Below are 12436 nucleotides of genomic sequence, written 5' to 3' on the forward strand. Positions count from 1 at the left end.
AGAAACACATGATGGTGTCTCCGCAGCTTCTTTACATGCATCTGCATATTTCTCATGAGGGATGAGGGCAGTATTCTGGAATCACTGCGTTGAGAAACACGTGATGGTCTCTCCGTGGTGTTGGATGTTTTGGTCTCCCCGAGGCCAATCATCTGTGCCTTTATAGCCTTTTTACTAGGCACTGCTCCTAATAACCAGATTCCTACTCCACACTGATGAGGGGCAAAAACCCCGAAACAGCTGTCTGTGGATGGATACCATGCTTGGCATAGGTGGCTTTCCTTCATAGGATGCTGCCCTTCCCGTGGTTGTTCCTTCCCGGGGAAAGGCCTGGCTATTCACTGCTTGTGTCGAGAAACACGTGATGGTGTCTCCGCAGCTTCTTTACATGCATCTGCATATTTCCCATAAGGGATGGGGGCAGTGTTCTGGAATCACTGCGTTGAGAAACACGTGATGGTGTCTCCGCGGTGTTGGATGTTTTGGTCTCCCAGAGGCCAATCATCTGTGCCTTTATAGCCTTTTTACTAGGCACTGCTCCTAATAGCCAGATTCCTACTCCACACTGATGAGGGGCAAAAACCCCGAAACAGCTGTCTGTGGATGGATACCATGCTTGGCATAGGTGGCTTTCCTTCATAGGATGCTGCCCTTCCCGTGGTTGTTCCTTCCCGGGGAAAGGCCTGGCTATTCACTGCTTGCGTCGAGAAACACGTGATGGTGTCTCCGCAGCTTCTTTACATGCATCTGCATATTTCCCATAAGGGATGGGGGCAGTGTTCTGGAATCACTGCGTTGAGAAACACGTGATGGTGTCTCCGCGGTGTTGGATGTTTTGGTCTCCCAGAGGCCAATCATCTGTGCCTTTATAGCCTTTTTACTAGGCACTGCTCCTATTAGCCAGATTCCTACTCCACACTGATGAGGGGCAAAAACCCCGAAACAGCTGTCTGTGGATGGATACCATGCTTGGCATAGGTGGCTTTCCTTCATAGGATGTTGCCCTTCCCGTGGTTGTTCCTTCCCGGGGAAAGGCCTGGCTATTCACTGCTTGCGTCGAGAAACACGTGATGGTGTCTCCGCAGCTTCTTTACATGCATCTGCATATTTCCCATAAGGGATGGGGGCAGTGTTCTGGAATCACTGCGTTGAGAAACACGTGATGGTGTCTCCACGGTGTTGGATGTTTTGGTGTCCCCGAGGCCAATCATCTGTGCCTTTATAGCCTTTTTACTAGGCACTGCTCCTAATAGCCAGATTCCTACTCCACACTGATGAGGGGCAAAAACCCCGAAACAGCTGTCTGTGGATGGATACCATGCTTGGCATAGGTGGCTTTCCTTCATAGGATGCTGCCCTTCCCGTGGTTGTTCCTTCCCGGGGAAAGGCCTGGCTATTCACTGCTTGCGTCGAGAAACACGTGATGGTGTCTCCGTAGCTTCTTTACATGCAATTACAAGCTCACAGACACTAAACTTTTTTATTTAAGTGGAGAAAAAAAAATTCCAAAGTTTGTAAAAAAGAAAAAGTTTCCATTTTCCGAGACCCATAGCGTCTCCATTTTCGGGACCTGGGGCTGGATGAGAGCTTATTGCTTGCACACCGGTCTGACGTTTTTATTGTTACCATTTTGGTGTAGATACGATCTTTTGATTGCATTTTTGCATTTTATTGCAATGTTGCAGCGTTTCAATTTTTCATCAGCGTCACAACCAGAGGACGCTGATGAAGGAGCCGCACCGGAACGAGGAGAGGTAAATATTGCGCAGCGCTCCCCCTCCCCGTATACTTACCTGCTCCTGGCGCGGTGCAGTCCCTGCTTCTTCCGGCGCTGCATATTCTTCCTGTACTGAGCGGTCACATGGTACCGCTCATTACAGTAATGAATATGCGGCTCCACCCCTATGAGAGGTGGAGCCGCATATTCATTACTGTAATGAGCGGTACCATGTGACCGCTCAGTAAAGGAAGAATATGCAGCGCTGGAAGAAGCAGGGACGTGCAGGGACCGCGACAGGAGTAGGTGAGTATAATTAGATAGCCCACAGAAAAAAACCCAGAATTAAAAGTTAACCTTTATTAATATAATATAATAAAAAACACAACCATATAAGTGCACTACTTCACCATCACCAACATAGCAGCATACTATAGGAAAGGCCAAGATGGTGCCAATCCCTACACTAAACTAAACAGCCCTACCTACCAGCGGAGGTTGGCACCCTATTATCTTGCGCAATGGCGCCCCCGCTCCTCGTCGACTCTTCCTGCTACCCCTAATGGGCCCTGCTAGGACGGGGAAAGAAAAGAATCACACAAACAGTGCCCCTCTGGAAGAGGTGGTGAGTCAGCAGCAATGACTCAATGGACCTATTTCACTAGCTGAACTTTCCCTTCCTATCAGCGGGGGTTGGCACCCTAGTAAAACGCAAATGGCGCCCCCACTCCACGACGACTAACCACTAATCTGACCCTATATAAAAGAAGATAGGTAAGGTGCTTTATAGACAAATAGATGTATCAGGAGGATTATAATCCACAGTTGTTATAAAGATGTCTTATTTTGTATGTGTAGACATTTACTTAATGTGCTCATCATTCAGACTCCACACATAATATAATTTACAGATACATATATAAATGAGCGTAAATGCAAAATATAATAAGTTACGGATACCATCACCTAATTATTGAAATCATAAACTCCATCATATATGAGTCAAAGTGATTCCCTTTCTCTAACTCAACGCGTTTCCCCTCCTCTTATTGCAGGAGGTTCATCAGTAGTCATACAGGTATAAAAGGGTTACTTAGCTTCCTCCATAGATGGTGCATGCAAACGATGTAGTCCGTGCCACCATCGGGCCGATCCCCCATAGATATGGTGCTTTGAAGCAGGGACGTGCAGGGATCGCGCCAGGAGTAGATGAGTATAATTAGATAGCCCCCGCTCCCCCTCCCTGCCGACCCCTGGGTATGACTCGAGTATAAGCCGAGAGGGGCTGAAAATCTCGGCTTATACTCGAGTATATACGGTATCTACTTGCTTCAATAGTCCCCATGGGAGACTAGAAGCTGCACTTGTCTGATTGCTTCTGCTACATAGAGCAGGGCTACAAAATATTTTCCACATTCTGAACAAAAAAAGGCTTCTCTCATGTGAGGAGTCTCTGGTGTCTTAACAAGATCTGATTTTGTCAAAAAACATTTTCCACATTCTGAAAAAAAAAAGCTTCTCCCCTGTGTGGGTTCTCTGGTGTTTATCAAGATCCGATTTCCGGACAAAACATTTCTCACATTTTGAACATGAAAAAGGCTTCTCTCCTGTGTGGGTTCTCTGGTGTCTAACAAGATCTGATTTTCTCACAAAACATTTTCCACATTCTGAACATGAAAAAGGCTTCTCCCCTGTGTGGAGTCTCTGGTGTTTAACAAGCTGTGATTTCCTCACAAAACATTTTCCACATTCTGAACAGAAAAAAGGCTTCTCCCCTGTGTGGCCTCTCTGATGTTCCATAAGAGTTGATTTCGTCACAAAACATTTTCCACATTCTAAACATGAAAAAGGCTTCTCCCCTGTGTGAGATATTTGGTGTCTAACAAGATTCTCTTTGAGGGCAAAACATTTCCCACATTCTGAACAGGAAAAAGGCTTCTCCCCTGTGTGAGTTCTATGGTGGTCATCAAGATGCCCTTTCTTATTAAAATATTTTCCACATTCTGAACATGAAAAAGACTTCCTTGCTTTAGGAGCAGTTTGTTTTTTAATGCCTCTTTTGGGTCTTTGATTTTCCTCAGTAGTCTGTAGTGAATCAGATGGCAGATCTTTGCTGTGAAGGGATGATACTCCAGATATACTAATGGCATTCACTTCAATTGTATCCTGTGAGATCTCAAGATCATCTGATTTTAAAATTGAAGATGTCAGCTGTCCCTCTGATCTCCAGGTACAGTCATCTGTCAAGAATAAAACCAATTATTTTTCAATAAAAATATCCTTGAACTTTATATTTTTGAACATTTCTCCTAAAACTGTCTGTAAAAATGGTAAGTTGATGTATATACTGGAGTATAAGTAGAGGTTTTCAGCACATTTTTTTGTGCTGAAATCACCCCCCTCAGCTTATACTCGAGTGAGGTGTCCAGAACATGGAGGGGGAGAGGCAGCGGCGGAGCAGCGGGTCACAGAGGTAGGACCCGGCTGCTGCAGCTAACTGCGGTGCCCGCTGCTAAAAAGAAATTAATATTCATTTCTCTGTAAAAGCTCGCGCAGTGTCAGCTGCAGCAGCCGATCCTGCAGCTGTCGGGAGGTCACGTGTGCCGCTACTTAACAGAGATAAATATTCATTCTGAATATTAATTTATCTTAAGTAGTGGCACACATGACCACCTGTCGGTTGATGCTGTCGGCGCTACTTAATACTCACTGCCCCACACACATAGTTCCGGCATTGGGAGCGGTGAGTATTCCGGAAGTCGTGCTCTGCTTGTGAGCAGCGCATGACGTCCCTGCCATGCAATGCTTACAAGCATAAAGCAGCTGCTGGCATCGAGACAAGACGCTGCGAGGGAGCGAAGGAAGGTAAGTGTAATTGTGAAGGAACAAATTATGAAAGATTCTCCATTTTGTGCTTTGACTCCATTTTGTTGTTGGTTAAAGATAAATTCCGTTATTTACTTAGGTAGAAGGTTACAGCTGCTATGAAATAATTCTGTCCTGTTTCTCATGAAGATGACATTTTGTTATTCAGCTAGTCTATGGTTCATAATTGGTATAAAGACCTTGAGTATTCTAACTCAAGTGAGTGAGCCAGATAAGAGACTCGTGGGGGTATCGCTATACAAGACTGAGGCATCTGTTAACATGTTTTTCTATGCCAAAAAGACATGACTATATCTGTAGTTTCCATTTTTCCTGTATCCTCATGGGTTAAGTTTTTCCTGTATTCTTATAGGTTAAGAACTGTGAACGTGTTCTTATGCTGATTGGTTGAAGTATAATTTCTATGACTATGAAAAGTCACACAATAAACGAGGGCCCAGAGATCTGCTCGATCCCCCACACAGAGGCACGAGTCTCCGTCTGGTCATTTTCGTTGCCGGCAACGCCCTTTAGATTAATCTGGAAATCACTGAGTCAACCGTGAAGGATCACTTTAGATCCTCCCTCAACAGCTTGGCGCCCGAAAACGTGGGGCCCCAACCAGGAACGCCTCTGCCCCCCGGAGGACAACCAGACAAAGGACCCTCAGAGCGGACACGGGCACTGGAAAATTGGAACTGATCATCCCACACTACAACCACGGGAAGTTGGCAGTTATACTGTCCAGACTGACCATTTGGTGTGGTTTTCCTGTGTTTGTGCTGCAAAGAGGATCTGAGGTTTGTCCCCGATGGTGGGTGATTTTTGGGTGGAATCATATAGAGGTGTAGTTCCGTTGGGAGCCCAGTGCTCGAACCGTACCTCATAAGGGACGGACACCCCAGATTGACCAGTGATGTAATTCTCTTTATAGTCAAAATATCCTGAATTCCTGATCATTGTTAGAATCAGGCGCGGTGAGGTGATCGAAGATTGGGTAGGATACGTAACTCAGGAATATATAGAAGTATACAGTATATATATATCCAGAGGTATTCGGAGGGAATGTCTAAGACGCCCTCCTCCTTTCACTGAGTACCGCGTTTTTGGGTTGTCCCAGCGGGGGACAGGTAAACCTAGTGGAATAGACTATACGGCCGCTCTAGTACTATGCACGACAAAGTAAGGATATTTAGCTCTAAAGGAGAATCATGTTTCCATGGAAGTAAGAGAAGACTTTGAATTTGTATGTTGAATCTGATACTGTTAGCCTAAAGATGAGGAAAATAATCTCAATCATTGGTTTTTCTAAGGTGTTCTGGCAAATGAATTGTGTGAAGGTTTGGTAGAAATTAATTAAGTCTCAGAACTGCTGTATTCTGTTTCTGTGTAGATATCCGATGGGAGGGGGTCAAACAGCTGCGCTATTGCTTTCTTTTGTGTTGAGGAATGCTGTGATGTTCTTATCAGTTCTGTGTTTCTGGTATGGAGGGGGCGAGTCGCTGCATCCTCTCCTTGTGTTGTAATAATTATTGTAAGTTTAAAGTAAAATATGGTGTCTTGTTTTAGAAGGAACTTGTATGATAGTTTGGTTATCAGTGTAATTAAAAGATTGGTAAAAGATTTATCTGCTTCAAGTTGAGTGGTTGATATATAGCAAATTAAGGATTAACAGAGAAAGTGAATTCGGATTTGTTTTTGTTACGTTGAAAAAGGGAAGCTGTCTACTACTATGACAAAGACTGAGAAAGTGGCTGAATGTTTTGTGGTGCAGGAAGGAATTGAGAAAGTGATTGAGGGTAATGTGTTAGAAAGCCAAATAATTAAAAAATAATAATCTGAAACAGGGGGGCTCCCTGTTAGATGATATGGTCCCTCCCCAGGAAATCAAGCCTCTCCTCCCGACTGTAAGCTCCGTGCCCCTCAATCCCAAAGCACCAATATATTCTGGGTTGTCAAAACTTAGTGCGCCCCCACACTATGATCCTGCCGGGTGGATTTGTGATGTATGCGGAGTTACTAATTCTCAGTGAAGAGAGTTCTGTTACAATTGTGGAGCAAAAAGACCCGGAGTCGTAGCCCCCACCTTTCCCTTGCTAAACGCTGACGGCACCTGTTATCAGCCACCGCCAGCACCAGTCCCTGGTATGCTTAGTATTGCTAGTGGTTATGAGTATCCACCCCCTCCTACTTTAGTTACCCGATTCAGAAATATCCCCCATGGTTTTCTATAGACAAATAGCAGCGAATCGAGAGATTTATTCCACTCCCTGGAGAGATCTGTTACACTTACTCCATGTGAAGGCTGGGGAGGGGTATTTTCCAATTATTGAGGGGGAACCTATGAGAGTGATGTTGATTTCTGTAATGCTTTAAAGGTTTGGGCACAAGATAGACTAGTGGACCACGCTACCTCCCTCACAGATGTCACACAGGACAAGGGGGAGACTGCCGAGAAGTTCTATGGGCGTCTTATGGTAGTACTTAAAGATTTGGGGTTTTCACTGTATAATAAAGCCCATTCACACCTTTTTGTGGCAACTTTGATGTCCGGCCTTAAATCTGAATTGAAAGAGGCAATAATGTCAGTTAGACCTGACATCGAGAATTCCACTCCGGACGATGCACTAAAAGTAATTAAAAGTTTTCAGAAGAACTTAACCCGCTCTGTATCAGCAGTAAAATTAGAGGTTAAATCAAGCAGCTGCGCTCTCTAGCCCCCAGCTCAGTACAAGGACGCAGCTGGTTTCTTATCAGTGGCCCAAGCAAAAGGCTCCAGCTCCAGCCCCCCTCCCTTACACAAATCCAGTCTCATACTTCAATATCCATTTTAACCCTGTGTCTGGAAATCTCCCTCGCTATGTTAATTCTCAGACCCAGACCTTGTTTTAATTAGAGTAGATGGCAGACCCAATAAATATACCCTCACAAAACCCATCCCTGTGGGACCTTTCCCTGAAGTTACTGCTCAGTTCGTAATCTCTCCCTCATGTCCGGTAAATTTACTGGGGACAGATTTATTATCACAGTTCCGCTCCAGAGTATAATTCCAAGATGATGGTCAGATGGTATTTACGTTATATAACCCCTATGCAGATGAACATAATGAGATGTATATCTTACATGCCCTTCCCAGAGTTATGATGGCCCTGATAGGCCCAGATTAACCCCAATAATACCTGTAGAACCAGTAAAAGTGTTTCTCAAACCTGGTGCCCCTTTTCCCAAAGTCCATCAGTACCCTTTGAAATATGATCAGGAGCGGGGCCTCAAGGGGCAAATACAAACGTTACTCGATAATGGTGCCCTGGTACCCTGTGTTTCCCCATGTAACACGCCCTTGTTTCCCGTTAAGAAAAAGACCCCACCCGGCTAACCCCCTGTGTACCGGCTGGTACAAGACCTACGGGCAGTTAATGCAGCTACTGTTCTAGAAACTCCAGTGGTGCCTAATCCACATACTCTTGTCCCAGATATCTCAGGATGCTGCTTGGTTCAGTTATCGACCTCGCCAATGCCTTCTTCAGCATTCCATTACACTCAGATTGCCAGTTTCTGTTTGCATTCACTTATGAGGGACGACAATGGACGTGGACAGTTATGCCACAAGGGGCCCAAAACAGTCCCAATCAGTTTGCAAAAAATATGGGCCAATGTCTTTTACCCTGGCAGTTAGAATATCCTTATGTCACGTTGCTTCAGTATGTGGGTAACCTTTTGTTGTGTACACAGACAGAGCAGGAAGCCATTGTTGCCACTGTTAGTTTTCGCAAGTATCTGGCAGATCTGAACTGTCAGGTTTCGGCCTCGAAACTTCGGTTCTGCCTTGGTCAAGTGATATTTTTGGGTCACTGTCTCCTTCAGGGTGTCAGACACCTCACAGAAGAAAGAAAAATAGCCGTCAGCTGCCTTCCTTTCCCAAAAGATGAGACTGAACTCCAGCGTTTCCTTGGACTATGTACTTATTGTGTCAGTGGATACCGGACGCATCCCACATAATGCAACCTCTCTACAAGGCCCTGAAAGACTGTTCAAGATATGCTGATGATTTTGGCAGATTCCACACAGGATACGCTGTTACTACAGAAGATACTGTAGTGCCCGTAGCTGCACTCCCTCCCTCACTGTCAGCACAAGAAGTAGAACTTCAGGATCTGTCTACTGCATGTGTTCTGGCCAAAGACAGGCGGGCTAATATATACACGGACTCACAGTATGCATTTGGTATTGCTCATGATTTCGGAGCCCTATGGGCCGATCGAGGGTTTGTTACTACTGCCGGGACTCCAGTGAAGAATGCTGAAGTTGTTAAAACCCTTATGGACTCAATCAAATTACCTACCCAGGTGGCCATTATCAAAGTTAAGGAGCATGGTACTATGGAACAGTCCACAGACTGTTGGTAACACCTTTGCGGATATGCAAGCAAAAGCTGCTGCTCTTCAACCCGTTGAACCGCCCATACCAGCTATGGTGACCACACGCTCTCAGCGTAAACAGTTACAAGAAACACTGACTCTACAGGAACCTGATGATCTATGCCAGACTGAGGTTTTCTGCCGGACCCCGCGAGATCGCTTAATGACGATGCAGAGAATGTCTCCAAAGGAAGAAATGAAGCTGATGGAGCATGTATGGACAATGGTCTCTGGAAAAAGGACCAACTTGTGTGTCTCCCTAAGCGGATGTACCCTGCTATTGCCACGTGGGCACATGGGCCCACACATCAAGGAAAAAAATAAATAAAAATAAAACAGGCCCTAGCCCTGGTACAAAAATTCTACTGGACTCCAGGTATTTCTACAGTTCTGACAGCACTCAACCGTGCATGTAATATCTGTCAGACCTGCAATCCCGGTCAACTTCAACGTGTACCCCCAAAGCATCTTGCTAAGCCCGACTATCCTTTCCAAAGGCTCCAGGTGGACCACATCACGTTGCCTAAGTCTGAAGGTATGAATATTGTCTGGTGATTGTCGACATGTTCTCCAGTTGGCCAGAAGCATTCCCTGCTACCAACATGACTGCAAAGACCACAGCAAAGAAACTGGTGATGGAAGTTATATGCAGATATGGTGTTCCAGAAGTTGTTGAAAGTGACCAAGGCCAGGACTTTTCTTCTCATGTGTATCAGGAGGTTCTGACAATGCTTGGATCCACTGTAGCCCTCCATACTCCGTACCATCCACAATCTAGTGGGAAAGTTAAGAGGCTGAACGGCACACTGAAGGGACAATTGACCAAAATGATGCAGGAGACTACGGCTCCATGGCCAGGGCTCTTATATATTCGTACTACCCCTATTGCAAAACATGGCCTGTCCCCATATGAGATATTGTTTGGTGCTAGGTTCTCAGTTGTAAATTTTCAGTCTCAGTAGTTGTCAGAAGAAACTGACCGTGCTGTTCAAAATGTTATTCAGCTTAGTAAAAATGTTGCTAACACCTATGTTTTAGTTTCTTCTTTCCTTCCAGATTCAGCAGAAACCGATATTGGTTATAATTTGAAGCCTGGTGGTTTTATGGTCATGAAAAGCTATGTCAGAAAACACGGACTAGAACCCTTGTATGACGGTCCCTAACAGGTCCTCCTCATCACTCCTATGTTAGTAAAGCTGGAAGGAGGGCCGACATGGATCCACGTATCGCACTGCAAGCTGGTCAAACAGACTAGTGGCAAATAAGGGGACATGATGTTTTGGTTTTTCGTATTTCCATTTAATAATATTGATAACCGAATGGGACAGCCTAAATTCCACAACATCCTTGAATAATAAGTTTGTACAATATCATGAAAGATTAATAGTACAGATGGGTATAGCCAATAAAATTGTCAGTTCTATTTTCATTTACCCTATGATTACACAAATGTGGGATAAATTGCTTAGGGCCACAGATTATCCAGATGATCAAATTTGGGGATATATTGGATATACTTAATACCACTGCCTGTGTTATGAATCTGTTGAAGGGTTTAAAGCCCACTGATTGCTCAGATTATGTCCCACTAATTCATGAAGCACCTAAACTAAAGGTCCCAGGAGGGATAACTGTGCTAGCTGATAATTATACCTGCTATAATACCCACGACACTACAGGTACACCAGTAGGGGTCTTCGAGACAGGTTTCTGCAAAGAGAACAGTTCCCTGGATACTGACTTGCTAGCTAAACATACACAGTATATGTACGATATTTATTGGTTATGTGGAGATGGTAAGCTCCGTCCTAGGTTGCCTAATGCCTGGACAGGTCAATGCACCCTTGTTAAACTAGCTATGCAGTTCAAGATTTTACCTTGGGATCCAGAGACACCTGATGAATATACCCGAAGGAGGAGAAGTCTCGATCAGCTCCATATGAGTTATGAAGAAAATCCATTGGTATATGTCGATGGCATTGGAGTGCCAAGGGGGGTGCCTGACCAATTTAAAGCCCAGAACTAGATCTATGCTAGCTTCGCTTCTATAATCCCACAGGTGCAGATTAATAAAAATGTTGATGGGATCAATTACATATATTACAGTGAACAAAGGTTTTTCAATTTTACCTGTGATGCTTTCCAGGGTATAGTTGAGGAGTTGGGCCCTAACACTAGAATGACCCTCCAAAACCGACTAGCCCTTGATATGATCTTAGCTGAGAAAGGAGGAGTCTGTGGGATGGTGGGAGAGGAATGTTGTACCTATATCCCTCAGAACTCTGGGGTAAATGGAAAGACCATGATAGCCCTTAAAAAGATAACTGGGTTAGCAGCAGAATTAAAAACTAATGTTGGAGTAGACACATCTTTCTTTTCCGGCTGGTTGGGTGGGCTCAAAGGATTCTTTCAACAAGCTTGTCTGGTACTGATTGCCCTTCTTGTAGTTGGATCGATAATCCTCTGTTGTGTTATTCCCCTGTATAAAAAGGTTATCACTGAGGCAACTCCGACTGGCACCTTCCTCAACCAAGAAGTAGACTCACCAGAGTGCGATGGCACTGATCCAGGGGAGATCCCCAAGTACGTCCCCCTCAAGAAGTTAGTCAATACCCTTTACTCTCAGATGATGCTAAGAGATTTAGTTCAGCTGCCTGGAGGCCTCTCGCAAGGGAAGAACTTCTAAGGTGTCTAAATGAAGCAATCAACCTCCCCTTTCCCCATCACATGGACAGTCTCGAAGGATCTTTCTTTTTAGGGAAAAACTTAGTGTTTAGGGGGTTGTCAAGGTGAAAATATATATCTTTATACTCTTTTGTACTTTTATATATTCTTATGCTGTGAAACAATAAGTTTTTCTCCTTATGTTTGCTAATGCAAATTTAACTGTATTTAAGATGGCTGCCAGTATTCACATAAGTTAGAAGATATTCAAAGACTCAGAGATTAATATGATAAAGACAATGACCGTAATAAGGACAGTTGGTGGGCAGACACCTTCTCCTTTCTTAATCCAGCCAATTGGTTTGAGGGACTTGCGGCTGGATAGCTGGAATCTTGCAAAGTTTGTTACATATCGCTGCCTTTATCCTTGTCATGTATGTAATACTAAAACTTGTTCTTTGGTGTATTTCTGTATGTATTAGGAAATTCTGCACTAAGACAACTAATGATGAAACCAAAAGTGTTGCCACCCCTGCTCTCTACACCGATTTCACAAAGTTACCAGATGAAGATGTTGAAGCCAAGCGCATGGCTATCTTCAAAAGATCCCAACTACTGTTATCAATAATTGTTATTCGTAAATTGTAGTATACAGGGGGGACGGGTACGCCGCAACAGCCATGGCTGGTAACATGGCACCAGTCATGTGAAGACCAGTACCCCTCGAGCTTATAGCTTGGGATAGTACCTCTGATGCTGGACATTAGTTAAC

At 44.4% G+C, this 12436-nt stretch overlaps 1 pseudogene; it reads right to left on the bottom strand.

Annotated features, from left to right (window-relative positions):
- LOC138666459 (zinc finger protein 420-like) overlaps window positions 1-12436 on the bottom strand; it is an 88857-nt pseudogene that overhangs the window by 56060 nt on the left and 20361 nt on the right.

This window comes from Ranitomeya imitator, chromosome 2, assembly GCF_032444005.1.
Source record: "Ranitomeya imitator isolate aRanImi1 chromosome 2, aRanImi1.pri, whole genome shotgun sequence".
Taxonomy (NCBI): domain Eukaryota; kingdom Metazoa; phylum Chordata; class Amphibia; order Anura; family Dendrobatidae; genus Ranitomeya; species Ranitomeya imitator.